Below are 18,748 nucleotides of genomic sequence, written 5' to 3'. Positions count from 1 at the left end.
ACAGGGGCAATGGACATATAAAAGTAGTGAAAAGAAAGGAAATAAAATTTTTTTTTAAAAAAGTGGTGTAGGGTTTGTTTACCATATATACTGTATATCTACTTACCAGCTGCTCACTGCACACTTGATCCTCCTCAACTCCCTCGGGTGACTCCGGCATAGCTGAGCACACTGACTCCGTCCTGGGTTCATGTTCCAGGGTGAACATGAACAGGCTATAGTACCCAAAGTGATGGTCTGCGAGCTTCATCAGACCCTGCACCAGAACGCTGAGACTCAATCATTCTCTTGTGTTGAGGAACACTGTCTGGAAGTTTTGTATTCTTTTCTTGACCCTTTGGATGTCCGCTTGATTGATTACAGTAAAGGCCGAAAAAATCAGCTCCTGGTATGCCTTCAACTTCTTCTCCCTATTGACATTCTTTTGACTTAACTCTCCAGAGGAACTCATGGCTTTGGTATAACTCAATAAATCCAGTTCAGAATTCTTGGGTCTGACATTTCAGTAGACACAGCTGTAAAAAAAAAAAAAAAATCCTTAAAGTCTAAGAAATTGGGCCACAGTTGACATTTTTATAATGTAAATTTCAAACTTTCTATATTGCCCAAGTAGGTCATAACACATTCCAGCAGGTCCTCCCTCTGCAACAGCAGAAAACCGACCACCACCTGCCATGCCCCCCCCCCCCCTCGCCCCTCTCCCAGCAACAGTTCCTCTCTGCAGCAGCCAGAGATTCTAGTTGGATAAAACTGGTATTGTTTGTGCAAAACCACAAAATAGGTGTGGCCACATGCCAGACGGGAAGTAGTCCAAGATACACATGCCCCCACAGTGCCAATATGCACATGCCCCCACAGTGCCAATATGCACATGCCCCCACAGTGACAAACAGCCCCCCGCCGCCAACCCCATGCCCCCCCACACTGTGAAAAAGAAGCAGCAAACTTCCCAACAGTAAAATCCATGTCAAAGTCGAAAAATATTGTAATACATATCCATTGTACTAACCCCTCATGCACATGCACGCTGCTCGTGCACCCGGTCCCCCGTGCGTACACATATCCGCAAGTTGCGTAAGAGACGCTCCGGCGACTCGTGCGCATGATGTGTATTTACGGCGGAGTTTGTGAGCGTGTAGCGTGCTACTCGAACATAGCATATTTAACACAAATAGTGCATTTTGTAGATATAGTTCCCTTAGATCATGTCAGCGAGTAATGTTAGTTTAAACAGTTCCTGGACAGAGAGATTCGTCTTTGCATGATAGGAAGGGTCAGATAAAGGTTGGTACGTGATGTCTAGTATCCAGCTGTAGGGTATTTCAAGGGTAACATTCCGGTGTTAGTTAGGAAAAGATTGCTTGCTCCTGCGTATAGTTATGTACAGAAGTAGATTATGAACATTAACTGTATTTGCTGTAAATTACACATACGGCGGGAATCCAGAGGATACCTCCCACCAGAGCAGTTGGGAAAGGACATCGCCTACCTGTTCAAATCCACCTATGACCTTTGCTGTAATGTAGAGACACATCCCTGTGTCCAATGAACAATGAGATTACAGTGACCATTGTATTGTGAATGTATGTTGTGTATAAAAAGACCACTGTTGCCTGGCCATACACAAGACTCTGAAGGCTTTCTCCCTGATAGCTGAGGACTGGTCCAGGACGCGCTTGCGAACGATTCCCCACGTATGTATATTCTCTGTAGCCATTATTCTCTATTATTCTGTTTAGATTTCCTTGTTAGCCTGTAGTGTATAACTTGTATCTGTTTACCCCTTTTCTCTGAATAATCCGCTGCGGTGTTAGAGCCCAGTGGTTTACTACAAACCGGTGTTGTGTTTTCACTTTCCTGCAAAGGGCTTCCATAGCGTATTAATCGCTATAAGGTGTATAAGCATTGTTAAGGTTTTAAGGTGTTACATCGTTGCAGTACTAGGCTAAGGTTTAAAGTATAAGCACATCCTTACACTGTTTCATTACTTAAGGTTTACTGTATATCACTCTGTGTGCGTCACGCCCACGGCACAGCGTCTGATACGCTAAGTGCGTATCCATACGGTACTCAGTACGCAAATAGCGTACTTAGTACGTAGTGTGTGTAATTAGTCTAGCGGCTCCACGGTAATAGTGTATAGCTTTGTGTTTTAAGATAATATTTGACATGATCATCCACTTGCTCCTTGTTGGTGCTGGCTTGCTCCGCTGCACGTGTGCACTGTAATGGCGCTGGGTGTGTCCGGGGAGTGGCTTCGTCAGTAGGCGTTGGTCGTTGACAGCATACACATTCAGCGACGTCTATGGTCGGTAACGACCATAGTGAAAATTGAGCATACATGCTCCTCAGATAACGAGGGTCTTTAACGTCCCACGGGGCCGCACATCGGTGGTCGTCAGATGCATACACACTTGCCGAGATAATGGCCAACGTCGTTCATTAGGGCTGAAATGAACGATGTCGCTCATTTTATTGTCAAGTGTGTATGGGCCTTTAAATTTATTGTGCAAATAATTCAATTATTACTAATCACAATCTTCAAGACTCGTACTTTTCACTTTCAGAATTAAAATATATAATTATATTTCAGCTGGCAATATGCAATTATATATTTAAGTTAATTTTTAAATTTCATAACTATTGACATTAAACAGTAGATTATATATTATGTATCTGTTACTATTAATTTAATCATTGTTTGTTAACACTGGTAACTGGTAGTCGATTTTATGTAAAAACTTGGTTAAGATTTTCTTTAAATATTTTTCATATTTATTGACAGCAATTTGTTCTTGCTGCACTGAAAACTAAATTACCAGTTTCTGCCTTATTGGGGCTGTTTCACTGACAATATTACATAACTCTGGGTTATCTTCAACAGTGTCATATTAAGTGTCAACTAAAACATCAGTCTCTTTGGGTAAACCATTTTGGACATGTAAAACTGTGTAGGGCATTAAATGTGACCGAACAGCATAAACTCACCGTTCTGGGCATTCAGCCTGTCACTCAGACCCCTTTCACACGGCAAATACTGTATATCCCGGGATATTGCAGAGTCAAGCCAGCTCGAGTAACCCAGCATTTCAACCCGGTATAAAAGCAGTTATACACGGGTTGGACCCGAGCCAGTGTGCACTCTAAAGTGTCCAACCTGGGTTATTCAACCCTGCATTCATGTAAAAGTGCCGATTGGCTGTTCTTTGTGTGCCTTGGTGTCAGCAGCCTGAGCCCTGCTACACAGGAGAACAGAGATCATTAACAATTAGAGCTAGGAAGCATTAGGGGTGAGGCAGAGATTGCTAGGCAGCTTACTGCATACCTCCCAACTTATTAAAAGTACAAAAAGGGACCTTGGTGCGTGCTAAACACTCATGTGCCGGAAAGAGGGCATGGCCTATATGAAATGGGGCAGAACCGCAATCACGAGTCACACCCCCTTGTTCCATCACTGAGCGGGCATGTCCTGGCATGCCACCTGTCACCTGTGAATTGACACTGTGTGCACGTGCACAGTGTCTATTCACCGCTGCTCTGCTAAGCAGAGCAGCAGTGATAGGAGCCTCCCAGCTGCCCCCCACCGCATGACACTGTGGCCCGCAGGTGGGACATCGGGACAGTTCCAAAAAAACAGGACTGTCCCACCTAAATCGGGACAGTTGGGAGGTATGTTACTAGAACAGTTAACCCCTTCCCCGGAAGATTTCCGTGCATACTACCTGATGATTCCCTGGTGACATCAGTGCAGCATGCACAGCGCCCGGGAATCAGCATACTCCATTATGGAGTTAAGCCCTGTCAAAGTCAGAAAAATATCACGATGCACACTGCCATATTTGCACCTCATATGTGTCCCTGCTGCGCATGCATGCGCTCTCCCGTGCGTGCGCATACTCGCTGTTGCGGGCACCCGCAGGCGCACGGTATGCGCATTTACGGTAGAGATTGTATGCGTCTAGCGGGCGACTCTTTCGTTACATATTTTCACCATATAATGTATTTTGTAGATTATGGTCCCTTTGATAGAATCTGAAAGTTTGGTTAATGTAGGATGTTCATGGACAGAGAAATCCCTCTTTGTTTGATACGAAGGGTCAGACAGGAGTAATACAGTGGTGTTTAGTATCCATCGGAAGAATATTTAATTAGCAATATTCCGGTGTTGGTTTGAAACAGATTAATCGCTCGTGGGAATAGTTATGGACATAAGAAGTTTATGTCCATTTACTATTATTTGCACTTACTTATCCATGCGGCGGGAAACCTAGTTTCCCACCCACCTGAGCAGTTGGAAATCGTCACAGCCCACCTGTATGAATCAACCTATGACCTTTTGTTATAATGCGAGGAGGAATTCCTGTGTCCAATGAACAATGAGATTGTAGGGACCATTGAATTGTATTGTGTGTGGGGCATAAATAGACAAGCCGATCACATCCAGCTCACTCTTCAACGGTTCTCATTGCTGATAATCGGGAGCTGGATGTCCAGAGGCGCATGCGATCGTTCCCCTTTGTGCGTAAGTTTTCTCCGCAATCATATTGTCTTTCTTGTTATTATGGGCCATATCTCTCTCTCTCTCTCTTCTCCTCTTTCTCTCATTTTCCCTTAAACGTAATTGTATTGTATTTACTGTGTAGTTATCTGGTTAGTTAGTCTATGTTATATTGTAGTGTATGACTTGTATTGTATTATTCTTTTTCTCAAGTATAACATTCATATAAGGCGTTAGACCCTAAGCCCGGTAGTTGTGTATTTATTATAGTGTTAAGTATTCTCAGAGCGTCGGTGACGCTCGAACAGCTTTTAAGTTAATAAGGTTACACTGTGTTGCATCTACACCCTATCTCTACACTAAGGTTTTACAGCATATTACATTGTTTATGGTTTAGATATAAAGGTTTAACATTGTGAGCGTCTGCGCCGCTGGTGATCTCCTCGTGGTCCTGAGCGTCCGCTACGCTATAGCGAACCATTACGTTAGTCGGCAGCCAATAGCGTGCCTGCCTGTGATCTCTTGGCCGTGAGCGAACGTGACGCTTGAGCGTCTCGACCTCGGCGAAGCGATTGCTACGCAACGTGCGTACCCTTACGGTACTCCATACGTCAATAGCGTACAGTGTTCTTAGGCCTCTTAAAGGGTTTTAAATAAGATAAATATTTAGCTTTATCAATTGGCGGCTCGTCCTGTCCTTCACATATCTCTGCTAGGTAATTTCAGCAGACATTATCCAGCAGCAAAGGGCGGGAGGTCATATTCCTCGTAGTGCTGTTTGGATAAGCGTCTGCTTAGCTTAGTAAAGGGTGCTGAAGGAATCCGGAACCGGAGGTAAGAACAAAACGCTAGTGTCTTTTAAAACTGTTTATTTCTGTCTTGCGTACGCACATATCTGCATTTCTTTTTCATTCGTGTATTTTCATATCACTCTCCTGTTTGCCATTTTATAATTGATAAAACGTGCGAAGAGAGATTTGTCGCTATTTCATAGTTAAAGTGTAAATGTAATATATAAAGGGATAAAGTGTAAAGCCCACACGCAACTCTACCTAAGGTATAAGGAGAGATTGGTGTGTTGCATAGTTAAAGTGTAAATGTAATATATAAAGGGATAAAGTGTAAAGCCCACACGCAACTCTACCTAAGGTATAAGGAGAGATTGGTGTGTTGCGCGGTAGACGATCGAGGATCATCTACATTGATAAAACGTGTTAGTTGTGTTACGGTGGATATTTGCTTTGCGTACACGTGTCTCTAACAAAGGGTGAGACTCGCGTACGCAACTCAAAGGCCGACGCACGCAGCGTAAATTACGCAACGGGGCGTCCGGGTACGCCCACGTAGCTCAAATCACACGGTAGTCTTATCGTAACAGGCGAAAAGGTGGTAACGCGATAAATAGCGCAAGTTTATTTTAGTGTCCGAAATTTAGACTAACAGATCCTTCTCCAAATTCACAACACATCTGGTTTAAAGAAAATTTCTGCGCAGAAATAGAAATAGAAACAAAAGTGTACATGTGGTGAGTGAGTGTTTTGTATATATAAGTTTATACAATTTTCCAGGTTGAACCACAAGAAGTCGAGTTCTCGCAGAGGTACATGCATGTAAGTGTCGTACATGGTGGCGAGGGAGGCATCCTTTGTTAAAAATAAAATTTGAGCAGTAGAGTATAGTAGACCAGGAGGTCATACTACAGACCAGGAGGTCCAGGTACAGCAGACTAAGAAGTCTGCCATAAATAAGAGAAAAGGGCACAACCCAGGGGGTTGGTGCAAAACCCATATAGGCCAATAAAGCTCTGGCTGAAGGAATTCGCAGCCGAAATTTTCGATTCCACTGGTCGCTCAGCACATAAGATTAGTTGCTTATGTGCTGAACGATTGTACCGCACGTAATTGTGTGCATTAGTTAATCTGACCAGTACCATTTGTGTACGAACCCGGTCATAAAACTATTTGTACATTCTGATGTGATGTGTAATTTTTTATTTTCTGAAGGGAAGTTCGCTGGTCACTCAGGAATTGTCCAACAACCAATAGTTACTGGAAAGAGTAAGTGTTCTGCGGATATCCCTCGCATGTTCCAGTAAATAGAGGTTCATAGGGGCCCTGGGTCGAGTACGCCAGCGCTAAGGCAGTGTGTAGGTCGTATTGGTCGGCGTGGGCGAGTGAGTGGGGTACTCGGTAAACCGCCATCGTCAGCCTATCGTGAACATTTTGGTTTTTGTAAGGGTTCGCTGAAGACCCTGATTGAAGGTCAGAGGTGGTGAAAGCAACGCCTGCAAGTTATGGGGGCCAATTGTTTAGGAAGGGGGCGATCAACCTCGGTTCGGGTTGATTCAGTAAACCGACCAGTCGGGTCGGCAAGGTACGTAATGTGTGAAAAATATGGTTCACATACAGAGGTTTTATGTGATGAATGGGAGAGAATGACAGTGCATGACGGGGAGAAATTCCCAAGAGTAGGTAGCTTTAGCCCAGAAGTGTTGCAAAATTTAAGGAGGAGGATATGTCTCATTAAATCAACAAAGAGACGAATCCAACATTATGATTATTTGCAGTTATGGCAACAGGAGGGTGAAATACAGAGAGGACTGGCTCTGGCGGCGGGATCAAATCCTATCAAGAAATTGGTAGCCACGGCCCCGCCGCCACCATACATATCAGGAGAGAAATTGGTTGCGGAGAATGACGCATTAGGGTGTAACAAACAAACACTTAGCAACTGTGTAAATGTTAATAAGTTAACAAATGCAAGTATTAAACCGTGCAAGTTGTACCCTGTTTTGAACTTTCCCCAGGAGTGTGATCAAGAGGATGAATCGGCAACAATATCGGCGCTCTCTCTAGCAGCCACCATAGCAGAGACAACAGTAGGCACGGCTCCACCCACGAGATTAGAAAAGCCCCTAGCGGAGGGATAGGTGAGGTCGTATCTACAGGTAAGTACGGCACCATACACTATGCTGAAACCATTTCACCACAGGCTGTAGAACCTACACAGAATGATGTTAGTAGACTTAATCCTGTTAGGGTAATAGCAGTGCCAAATGGGAAAACTGACACGACAGGAATCACACCTGTTAGGAACATTGCCATGTACAGCCCATTTTCCCGAATGGAATTAAGAACCATAGTGTCTGAATTCCCTGATCCTAGAAAAGACTTAGTTGCTAACCAGAAATACATCAGAGACCTAGGGAACACTTTAGAGCCCAATAACAAAGACTGGCAGATATTGCTGAGGGCATGTTTACCCTCCAATGTCGACGCAGCTCAATTTTTAGCTGACTGTGGATTAGATCAGGATGTACCTCTTACAGATGTGTACAACAAAGATAATGTAAAAAGAATAAGTTTACAGTTAAAGGAGTATTTTCCAGCGGTAGTTAAGTGGAACAAGATTTTCTCCATTAAACAGAAAGAGTCAGAAACTGCTGCAGAATATTTTCACAGGGCATTACTAGAAATGGCAAAATACACAGGTATAGAGGACATTAAAACAAACATAAACCATCGAGAAGTAGCAGTATCTGTACTAATGGATGGTTTAAAAGAGACATTAAAGACAAGGGTACAGACCACGCAACCATGTTGGCGAGGTCTGTCGGTGGCTACTTTGAGAGAGGCTGCTATTGATCACGGCCGGAATATCACCCGACACAGGGAGTCACAAGGTGATAAGTTAATGGCCGTAAGTATACAGGCCCTGACCACAAGGCAGCCTTTGTATAAATCACCAAACCCTGAAATGTGGTAACTTGTTTTTCTTGTCATAGACAGGGACACATGGCACGAGACTGTAGAGTGAAAAATTCACAAAACTCATATCAACCCCCTAGACAACGACACGACACACGACATTGGGAGCAGGGTCCGCAGAAACGGAGTTATGAGCCACATGCAGGGGAAACAAAAAGATACCCCCCGAACAGAGACTGGCAAGCCTCTGGCAGTTCCCATTTAACCCCTTCACAAGTAGTTGCTGCCAGCGGGATTCAGGGAGGTCACCATACCCAATAGGGGTGTGGCCATACCTGTAATCTGCAGCCAGTAAAATTGATTGCAAGTCTTGGGAGTGAACCTGAAATTGCAATTAATGTAGCTGGTAAAACATTAAACTTCCTTGTAGATACAGGGGCGGCCAAATCAGTGATAAATTCGACAGTGGGCATGAGAACCACTGGTAAGACAATTCCAGCCATGGGAGTAACGGGAGTAGTCCAGCACTACCCTGTTAGCAAACCAGCCGAGATTACAGTAGGGCCTTTACATACCGAGCATTCCTTTTTGCTGGCTGCATCGGCACCGACTAATCTCCTGGGAAGAGACTTATTGTGTAAAATGGGGTGCGTCATTTATTGTACTCCTGAAGGTGTATTCTTGGACATACCTGAGAATCACGCTCAGGAAGTGCAAGACATGTTAGACTCCCCATCAAAATTAATGTCACATACCATTACGACAAATAGGACTCCATCCCAAGTAGAAGAAATGACATCCCAGATACCAGAGTCACTTTGGACTAAAGACGGACAAGACACTGGATTGATGGCAAACGTAGCTCCAGTTGTTGTGCAAGTAAAAGATGGTAGGATAGCTCCAAAAATCCCACAGTACCCTCTGAAGCCAGAGGTGGAGTTAGGAGTTTACCCAGTAATAGAGCGCTTGCTACAACAGGGCATTCTGGTAAGAACATCCAGCACTGCCAATAGTCCCATCTTCCCTGTTAAAAAGAGTGGGGGGAGGGGTTACAGGCTAGTGCAGGATCTAAGGGGGATTAACAAAATAGTTGAGTCAGTTCCCCGTAGTGCCAAATCCAGCCGTCATCCTTATGCAAATCCCTCCCACTGCGAAATTTTTCACTGTTATTGACCTCTGCTCCGCTTTCTTTTCGGTACCTCTGCACCCTGACAGCCAATATTTGTTTGCATTTACATACAGAGGAGTCCAATACACATGGACTCGATTACCACAAGGTTTCATAGACAGTCCAAGTATATTTTCCCAGGCTTTGCATGATTGTTTACAGTCTTTCCAACCAGAGAGTGGATCAGTATTAATACAGTACGTGGATGATCTACTACTGTGTTCTGATTCATTGGAAGCATCCCTGAAGGATACGAAACAGCTCCTGTTTCATCTTTCAGACACAGGACACAAGGTTTCCAAAGACAAGTTGCAATTATGCCAAACTAAGGTAAAATATTTGGGACACTGTCTGACACAAGGACTGAGACACCTGACCGCTGATAGAATTCAAGCAATTAGAGACATGACTCTGCCACAAACCCAGCAACAGATCAGAACATTTTTAGGAATGTGTGGGTATTGCCGTAACTGGATCCCAGGGTTTTCCATTCTAGCGTTACCTTTGCAGGAGATGGTCTCCTCAAACAAACCTGATCGGATTTCGCACACATACGAGTCCGAGATGGCATTTGAAAGACTTAAACAGTGCCTAACGCAGGCACCAGCATTAGGTATGCCAGACTATGGGAAACCCTTTGAGCTGTACGGAACAGAAAGTGCTGGTTGCGCGGCAGGCGTCTTAACCCAAAAGCACGGTGATGCCAGCAGGCCAGTAGCATACTACAGCGCTCAGCTAGATACGGTAGCGCGATCCCTCCCCACATGCTTGCGAAGCGTTGCTGCGATAGCATTGCTAGTAACGAAAAGCGAAGATGTAGTGTTAGGTCACAACCTCACAATTCATACACCACATGCAGTGTCAGCCTTGCTAAATTCTGCCCAAACCAGGCACGTCTCATCAGCGCGGTTTACAAGATGGGAATTGGCACTAATGGCCCCCGTAAACATCACCATAAGGAGATGCAGTGCATTAAATCCTGCAACATATCTCCCAGGTGTGCCTGGACAGGCACAAAGGGTGGAGGATGAGAGTGGTGGGGAAGGAGAATTTAATACAAAGGAGGACACACATGATTGTATGGAATATTTGACCCAAAATTTTACCGCAAGGCCTGACATCAGTGACAACCCACTGGAAGATGTAGATCTAACTTTCTACACGGACGGTAGTTGTCACAGACAGTCAGACTCGGGAGACTTGTGTACTGGATACGCAGTCGTAGATGACCAAGGCACCATAGAAGCGGAACCGCTAGGCCCACCTCACTCAGCCCAGGTTGCTGAACTGGTCGCCCTAACCAGAGCATGTGAATTGGCTAAGGGCAAATCAGCCAATATCTACACCGACTCTAGATACGCATTCGGGGTAGTCCATGATTTCGGAGCCCTATGGCGCCTCAGAATTTTCATGACGGCAGCTGGTACACCGGTAGCGCATGCAGCTCACATCAAAAGGCTTCTAACAGCGATACAGGAACCCGACAGAGTGGCTGTTATCAAGTGTAAAGCACACACATATAGCCAGGACCCAGTATCACTTGGTAACAGCCGAGCAGACGAAGCTGCTAAGTTAGCAGCTGGGACCCCCAGACAGACACCACACAACTGATGGTATTTAATACCATCAACACACAGAAGTTGTGTGAGATGCAAAATTTGTGTTCCACACAGGAAAAGGCAGTCTGGAAGGCAAAGGGATATGGCCAGGAGTCCTCAGGACTCTGGACGGATGGACAAGGTAAACCAGTGGCTCCCAGAGCATATCTCCCATGTTTAGCTGAGGCAGCTCACGGGCTGACTCATCTGGGCAAGGAAGGGATGTGCAAGTTGGTAAGAGCATATTGGTGCGCCCCAGGATTTTCATCTCATGCAAGTAAGAGAGCAATGTCATGCCTTACATGCTTGAGAAAGAATATCGGAAAGGCAATACCAACAGAACCATCTCATATCCCACCTACAGGCGGTCCTTTTCAGGTAATACAGATTGACTTTATTCAATTACCCCCTTGTCGAAATTTGAAATATGTACTTGTTTGTATAGATGTATTCTCAAATTGGGTTGAAGCATTTCCTGCGGCCACAAATACCGCTATGTTTACTGCTAAGAAAATTGTGCAGGAATTTGTATGTAGATATGGTATCCCTAGAATTATCGAAAGTGATAGGGGTACCCATTTTACAGGTGATGTCTTTCAAGGAATGTGTAAGTTGATGGGAATTGATAGCAAGCTGCACACTCCATACCGTCCACAGGCGAGTGCGAAGGTGGAAAGAGTGAACAGCACTATTAAAAATAAACTGAGCAAATTTATGGCAGAGACAGGATTGACATGGCCAGAAGCTTTACCCATTGTACTGTACAGCATCAGAACCACTCCCAGGCCCTCTTAATCTGTCTCCTTTTGAAATCTTGTTTGGTCGACAACCGCATGTTATGATTAACCCTCAGGATGATTTGAAGTGTAACAATGAAGTGACTGTAAAGTACCTGGTTAATATGAGTAAACAGCTAAGGAATCAAAATGATAATTTGAAGTTAGTGATTCCTGATTTACCAGATAGTAATTGTCATGACATTGAACCTGGGGATTATGTAATGATACGGAATTTTCTGCGCTCAGGTTGCCTTATTGACAGATGGGAAGGACCATACCAAGTCTTATTGACTAGCACTACAGCATTGAAAGTTGCAGAGAGAGAGACTTGGGTTCATTCGTCCCATTGTAAGAAGGTTGCTGATCCAGAGAGGTCCCGTGATAAGGAACAGACGGTAGAGGAAGTTGTATCACTGGAGTGTCTGTTCCAGGAGGACTGAGGCGGCACCTGAGCATTGAGAATCACAAGATCAAAAGCAGTTGTCGATTCCCTGTTCCCTTTTATTGTTTTTCTCCACTTCCCATCCTCTCTCCCTCAAATTATTTTTCCACCTTCTCATTCTTCTTCGTTTCCTCCTAAGATGGACTTGCCCCAAGAGACTGTGATCCGGATTTTCCTGTTGACCATGATGTTGACCAGAGCAGTCTGTTCCGGCGAGAGTACCATGGAAGTCGAGAGAGGTTCTGGAATGGGTTCTGATGACAGAGATGGAGGCGTAGTTTTCCGAGAACAACATAATCAACAAGCAAAGGCGAGTATCAGAAAACGATCCGATAACATAGACCATAGAAGGAATTGTGAAGGGTTGTTAGCTGAAGAAAACTGTATCTGTAGGCTCTGTGACAATGTGGTTGAGGATGGGTGCATCAAGAAATGCCAATCCAGTTTTAATATCCACATGGACCGGAATCCCTTGAGTGACTATCACTCCTTAGTGGGTAGTGTGTTAAATCAAACAGATTGTTGGGTATGCTCTCAAGTACCTCAAGGTCATAGCAAATCAGGACTAGTACCATTTCCTTTAACGATAGGGGAGGTACTTGAGCTAAGTGGTGGGAGGCCGGTGGACAGGAGGTTTAATATCTCCAGTCCTCCTAGTTTGAAGCTCCACCAATATCATGTGGATAGATCCCTCGTATGTTTTAACATTTCCAATCCCCGAAAGCCGGGAAATTGGGAAGTGTCATGGAGTAACCAAACCATGACCTTTTCATATAGAGCAGATAGAATGCCTACAGATACAGAGCTTATACGCCACATAGCCAGTAGAGAAAAATCTTTCCGATATAGGTATACCCTAGGAAGTAGGATTACGAGAGTTGGAGAAGTATCACCAGGATACTGTGCACATATCGTACAAACTGATACGTGTACTAGACAGATGGGAGAATTAGGGGTAGGAGATTTCACATGGAAGATGTGTAATATGGTTATGTCCTACTCCGTCCCATATGTTCTCCCCGATGATGCATATTTCACATGCGGGAAAAAGGCGTATGAGCGGCTTGCCCCAAACTCTGAAGGATTGTGTTGTATTGGAAAAGTACTGCCTGAAGTAATGACTGTATCACATGCCAAAATGAAAGATATACACCGTGGTGCCCAAGCTCCTTATACTCACACTCATTACGAGCACGTAGTTAAAAGGCAACTGACAGAAAGGACACAGAGCATTTGGCCTCTGACATGATCCATGAATCCCCCGGGATTCAGGTTCTACTTGCGCTAGATTTCACTCGCACCGCTAGAGGAGTGATGAACTATAGATACATATCTGCGCTTGCAAATTTGTTAGACAATATCACGGAAATGTATGATGACACGTTTAGGTATACTGGAAAAGAACTTCAAGCTTATAAAACAGAACTGGTCCAGCATAGAATGGTTCTTAATTATCTCACAGCAGTGACAGGTGGATATTGTGTCACACTGGCAACGCAGTACGGCGTGAAATGCTGCACATATATCACAAATAGTACCGAGGATCCGGTCGAGGTCATAGACCAAAAGATGGACGATATTCTCCAATTATAGTGGGAATTTCGCAGGAGACACAATCTCACCCTTGCTGCTGTGGGTAATGAGCCGACTGGTTGGGTGTCATGGTTGAACCCGCGAAATTGGTTCTCTGGTTTAGGAGAATGGGCTCAAGGAGTCATAATGGATGTTGGGAAGTTTCTTCTATGTATCTTAGGTGTTGTCATAACGATTGGCTTGATATTTAGATGCGGTCAGACTTTAACGAAGTGTAAACGAAGTACTAGGGTGATGAGTTTAAGGAGTGAGGAAATTGTAATTCCAATGGATTTGATTTATGACCCAACTGTAGAAACAATGATGTGATGAAAATGCGATTTCTACGGTCCGTTTCTTTCACCTGTTTTTTTCTGGTTTTTCCAAGGTAAAAAGACCCACTTTTGACGAGGAATTTGATGATCCTGTATACAGACAACTGATGGATTAAAGAAGAAGTTTTGACAACCTTATACACAGATATTTGATGAACTATGCCATAGACCCCCAGTTTCCCTAGAAATTTTAAAATTACGCTAGCCCAACACTTTTGTAAGTCTATGGACATTGACAAAGCTTTTTGCCCACACGCCTTTTGGCAAAAGCACAAAGAAGACTGCATTCAACAGACACCGAACAAGACTTCAACCTACAAATGTTCATTAACCTGACATAGAATACCACTGCATTTACCGTAATTATGTCTTTTCTTCATCTCTACAACCTTCAGGTAATTACACACATAGTCGATAGGGAATACAGGCACAGATATCAGCAATCACATATTCCCCCATTCATGTATCATCAACTAAAATGTGCTCCCCATTTTGTTACAACCACAGCCGAAAAGAGCTCGGTAAAGTTTGACAGCCCATCCACAGACCCGTACCACGGGATAAGAAGGAATTCAAATGTATACTTCGCAATACCTCGAAGCTTGATTTAAAACACGTACGGCACGATGATACATGACCCCCAAACACGGATTCATACACACATGCTTCTGCTATCTCACTAGGTCATACCCTTTTCCTACCTTCTCCTCTCCTCCCCTACCCAACCATGGAAATGTATTTACACTTGACATATATTTTTCTCTTTTTGAAATGTTTTAGGAAGTGGCAGTTATTGTTGACTGCCAAAGGGTGGACTGTCAAAGTCAGAAAAATATCACGATGCACACTGCCATATTTGCACCTCATATGTGTCCCTGCTGCGCATGCGTGCGCTCTCCCGTGCGTGCGCATACTCGCTGTTGCGGGCACCCGCAGGCGCACGGTATGCGCATTTACGGTAGATTGTATGCGTCTAGCGGGCGACTCTTTCGTTACATATTTTCACCATATAATGTATTTTGTAGATTATGGTCCCTTTGATAGAATCTGAAAGTTTGGTTAATGTAGGATGTTCATGGACAGAGAAATCCCTCTTTGTTTGATACGAAGGGTCAGACAGGAGTAATACAGTGGTGTTTAGTATCCATCGGAAGAATATTTAATTAGCAATATTCCGGTGTTGGTTTGAAACAGATTAATCGCTCGTGCGAATAGTTATGGACATAAGAAGTTTATGTCCATTTACTATTATTTGCACTTACTTATCCATGCGGCGGGAAACCTAGTTTCCCACCCACCTGAGCAGTTGGAAATCGTCACAGCCCACCTGTATGAATCAACCTATGACCTTTTGTTATAATGCGAGGAGGAATTCCTGTGTCCAATGAACAATGAGATTGTAGGGACCATTGAATTGTATTGTGTGTGGGGCATAAATAGACAAGCCGATCACATCCAGCTCACTCTTCAACGGTTCTCATTGCTGATAATCGGGAGCTGGATGTCCAGAGGCGCATGCGATCGTTCCCCTTTGTGCGTAAGTTTTCTCCGCAATCATATTGTCTTTCTTGTTATTATGGGCCATATCTCTCTCTCTCTCTCTTCTCCTCTTTCTCTCATTTTCCCTTAAACGTAATTGTATTGTATTTACTGTGTAGTTATCTGGTTAGTCTATGTTATATTGTAGTGTATGACTTGTATTGTATTATTCTTTTTCTCAAGTATAACATTCATATAAGGCGTTAGACCCTAAGCCCGGTAGTTGTGTATTTATTATAGTGTTAAGTATTCTCAGAGCGTCGGTGACGCTCGAACAGCTTTTAAGTTAATAAGGTTACACTGTGTTGCATCTACACCCTATCTCTACACTAAGGTTTTACAGCATATTACATTGTTTATGGTTTAGATATAAAGGTTTAACATTGTGAGCGTCTGCGCCGCTGGTGATCTCCTCGTGGTCCCGAGCGTCCGCTACGCTATAGCGAACCATTACGTTAGTCGGCAGCCAATAGCGTGCCTGCCTGTGATCTCTTGGCCGTGAGCGAACGTGACGCTTGAGCGTCTCGACCTCGGCGAAGCGATTGCTACGCAACGTGCGTACCCTTACGGTACTCCATACGTCAATAGCGTACAGTGTTCTTAGGCCTCTTAAAGGGTTTTAAATAAGATAAATATTTAGCTTTATCAGCCCGCTCTCAGGAGTCCTTTTGGCCAGGGTGGGCTTAGCTGTATAATAGCTTATGCTGATTCCTGGGCGCCACAAGGTGGCTGCAAATCAGTGCTGGGGCTGGTGATCCCCGCGGGTAGGGTCCCAAGGCAATCACCAGACGATAACCTCACCCTGTCACTCTCCCACCCTATACCTTCCCCACCACTCCCACACCAATTTAAACACACACCCCCAGGGTGTGTTTTTAAATTGAGAACTCGCCACTGAAGGGGTTAAAGTTGCACTTGTGTATAAAAACATACTGTAGCTCTGTCAGCCATGATTCCTGCAATGCTGTGAGCTGTACCCACCCTCTCCTTTTGTCCCCTTCTGACACCATCTTTCTGAGCCAAAAAAAGTCAATTTAAAATGACATCCATAGTGTTTTAATTGCTGACCCGGGTTGAGTTAAAAAGGAGCCAACCCTGCAATAACCTGGGTTGAAAGTGTAGTGTGAAAAGGTCGGACCCAGGTTCAAAATACCAGGTGGGCCCCGGGTTTGCGGTGTGAAAGGGGTATCAATGTATTACTGTGGCCTGGAAGGGGTTAAGGTTACCAGGTTGGACCCGGGTTTGCGGTGTGAAAGGGGTATCAATGTGGCCTGGAAGGGGTTAAAGTTTTTGGGGGAGGAACGTAGTGAAAATGCTGTATGTTTGGGATTGGTTGTGCTGGAAATAGGGGCTGTACTGAGCCACATATAGGATTCAGACCCAGAATATTCTGCCTCTTTCCAGTGTTTTCATTGGCTTGATAAGTACAGTGCATTTTGCTAATTCTGCTTGAACTTCTCGCTCTCTGTTCATTCCTTATATCTTTTATTCTCTGTTTATATAATTCTGTCCTTTATCTCTTCTTCCTATATATTTCACACTTCATACCTTATCTTTCCTACTTGTCCCCCAACTGTTGTTTAGTGTCTCCTCCGTGTTATTGGAGAGAATATGGGCAGACCCATGCGCAGCGCGGGCCTGCCTGCTCGCTTGGCAGACTCCACAGTGAGCCCGGCGGGTCGGGGCAGGCCTGAAGCACCAGCAGTGAGGGGATCCACGGGCGTTCACAGGCGGGCTCGCCTGCCAGCACGCGTGGTGCAGCGGGTCCTGTATCTGTCGAGCGGCGGAGGCGGCTGACAACCTGGCGGGTGCGGGAGTGAGGTCCGAGCGGCATTTGACAGGCCGGCGTGCTCGGGCAGGGGGATTCTGCGCCCGAGCAGAGCCACGCGGAGGGCGGCCACGTGGGGCCTGCACAGGCCAGTCAGCACGCCCGCCCTGGAGTGACTAGACAGGAGACTCTGGGCCGCACGGAGTGCGGGTGCGTGGGGCCTGGACAGGCAGGTCAGCGTGTCAGGCCTGGACAGGCAGGTCAGCGTGTCAGGCCTGGACAGGCAGGTCAGCGTGTCAGGCCTGGACAGGCAGGTCAGCGTGTCAGGCCTGGACAGGCAGGTCAGCGTGTCAGGCCTGGACAGGCAGGTCAGCGTGTCAGGCCTGGACAGGCAGGTCAGCGTGTCAGGCCTGGACAGGCAGGTCAGCGTGTCAGCCCTGGACAGGCAGGTCAGCGTGTCAGCCCTGGAGTGATTAGTTTTGTGTTTTTGCCTCAAGTCAAATTGGGCGACCCACTCACCCAATGCCGCCCCCTCCCTTCCCCGTTAGGGATGCAGGTTAGAGATTTTTCCTCATGCTTACTATAATTCATTGTATTAATCTTATTTACACACTTCTCTTGCAGGAAGGCGGTTAGATCCGCAGGTTATATGGATGGTTGGCCACTCCTATGTACTGGTTGTCAGTGTCTGCAGTGGCTAATGACAGTCAGGTTTCCAGAGCTGCAGGTTATGCGCTGGTTGGGGCGCATAGGGGCCTCTGGTGGGATGGCCTGAGGGATTGGCTGTTGTCTTCAGTCGAGCGGTTTGGTTATCCGCTGTTTATTGTGTTGCATGTGGGTGGCAACAATTTGGTACACTGCACGGGGCTCGATATTCGTTTTGAGATCAGGCGCCAACTGCTGGAGTTGATGGCCGACTGCCCATTTTGCCTCGTCCTTTGGTCAGACATTGTCCCTAGGCGGGTGTGGCGAGGAGCCTTTAACCCTGGGGTGATTGACCTGGTTCGGAGACGTGTGAATTTAGTGGTCAGTTGTGCTGTCCTCCAGCAAGGCGGATGGGTCGTGATGCACGGGAGGATCACGTTCGCGATCCGACGCTGTATTGGTGCGACGGGGTGCATTTGTCCCCGGCGGGTATGTGTATCTTTTTAGAGGATAGTTAGGGTGTTGAGGTCTGTTTAGTTCCCCATGTTTAGGTTTGGTGGCGGTGGCAACCTGGCAGTTGGCCAATTCAGAACGGTTAGTTTAATTTAATCTAGGAGATTAATGTTAAGTTTCAAGTGAACTTTTGGGTAATTTTAGAATTTATTTATGGGCACCACTGTACCAGGTGGGCCCATAT

The sequence above is a fragment of the Pseudophryne corroboree genome, chromosome 7, assembly GCF_028390025.1.
Source record: "Pseudophryne corroboree isolate aPseCor3 chromosome 7, aPseCor3.hap2, whole genome shotgun sequence".
In the NCBI taxonomy this organism is placed as follows: Eukaryota; Metazoa; Chordata; class Amphibia; order Anura; family Myobatrachidae; genus Pseudophryne; species Pseudophryne corroboree.
The sequence above is the reverse complement of the archived record's forward strand: the minus strand, read 5'-3'. Positions refer to the sequence as shown.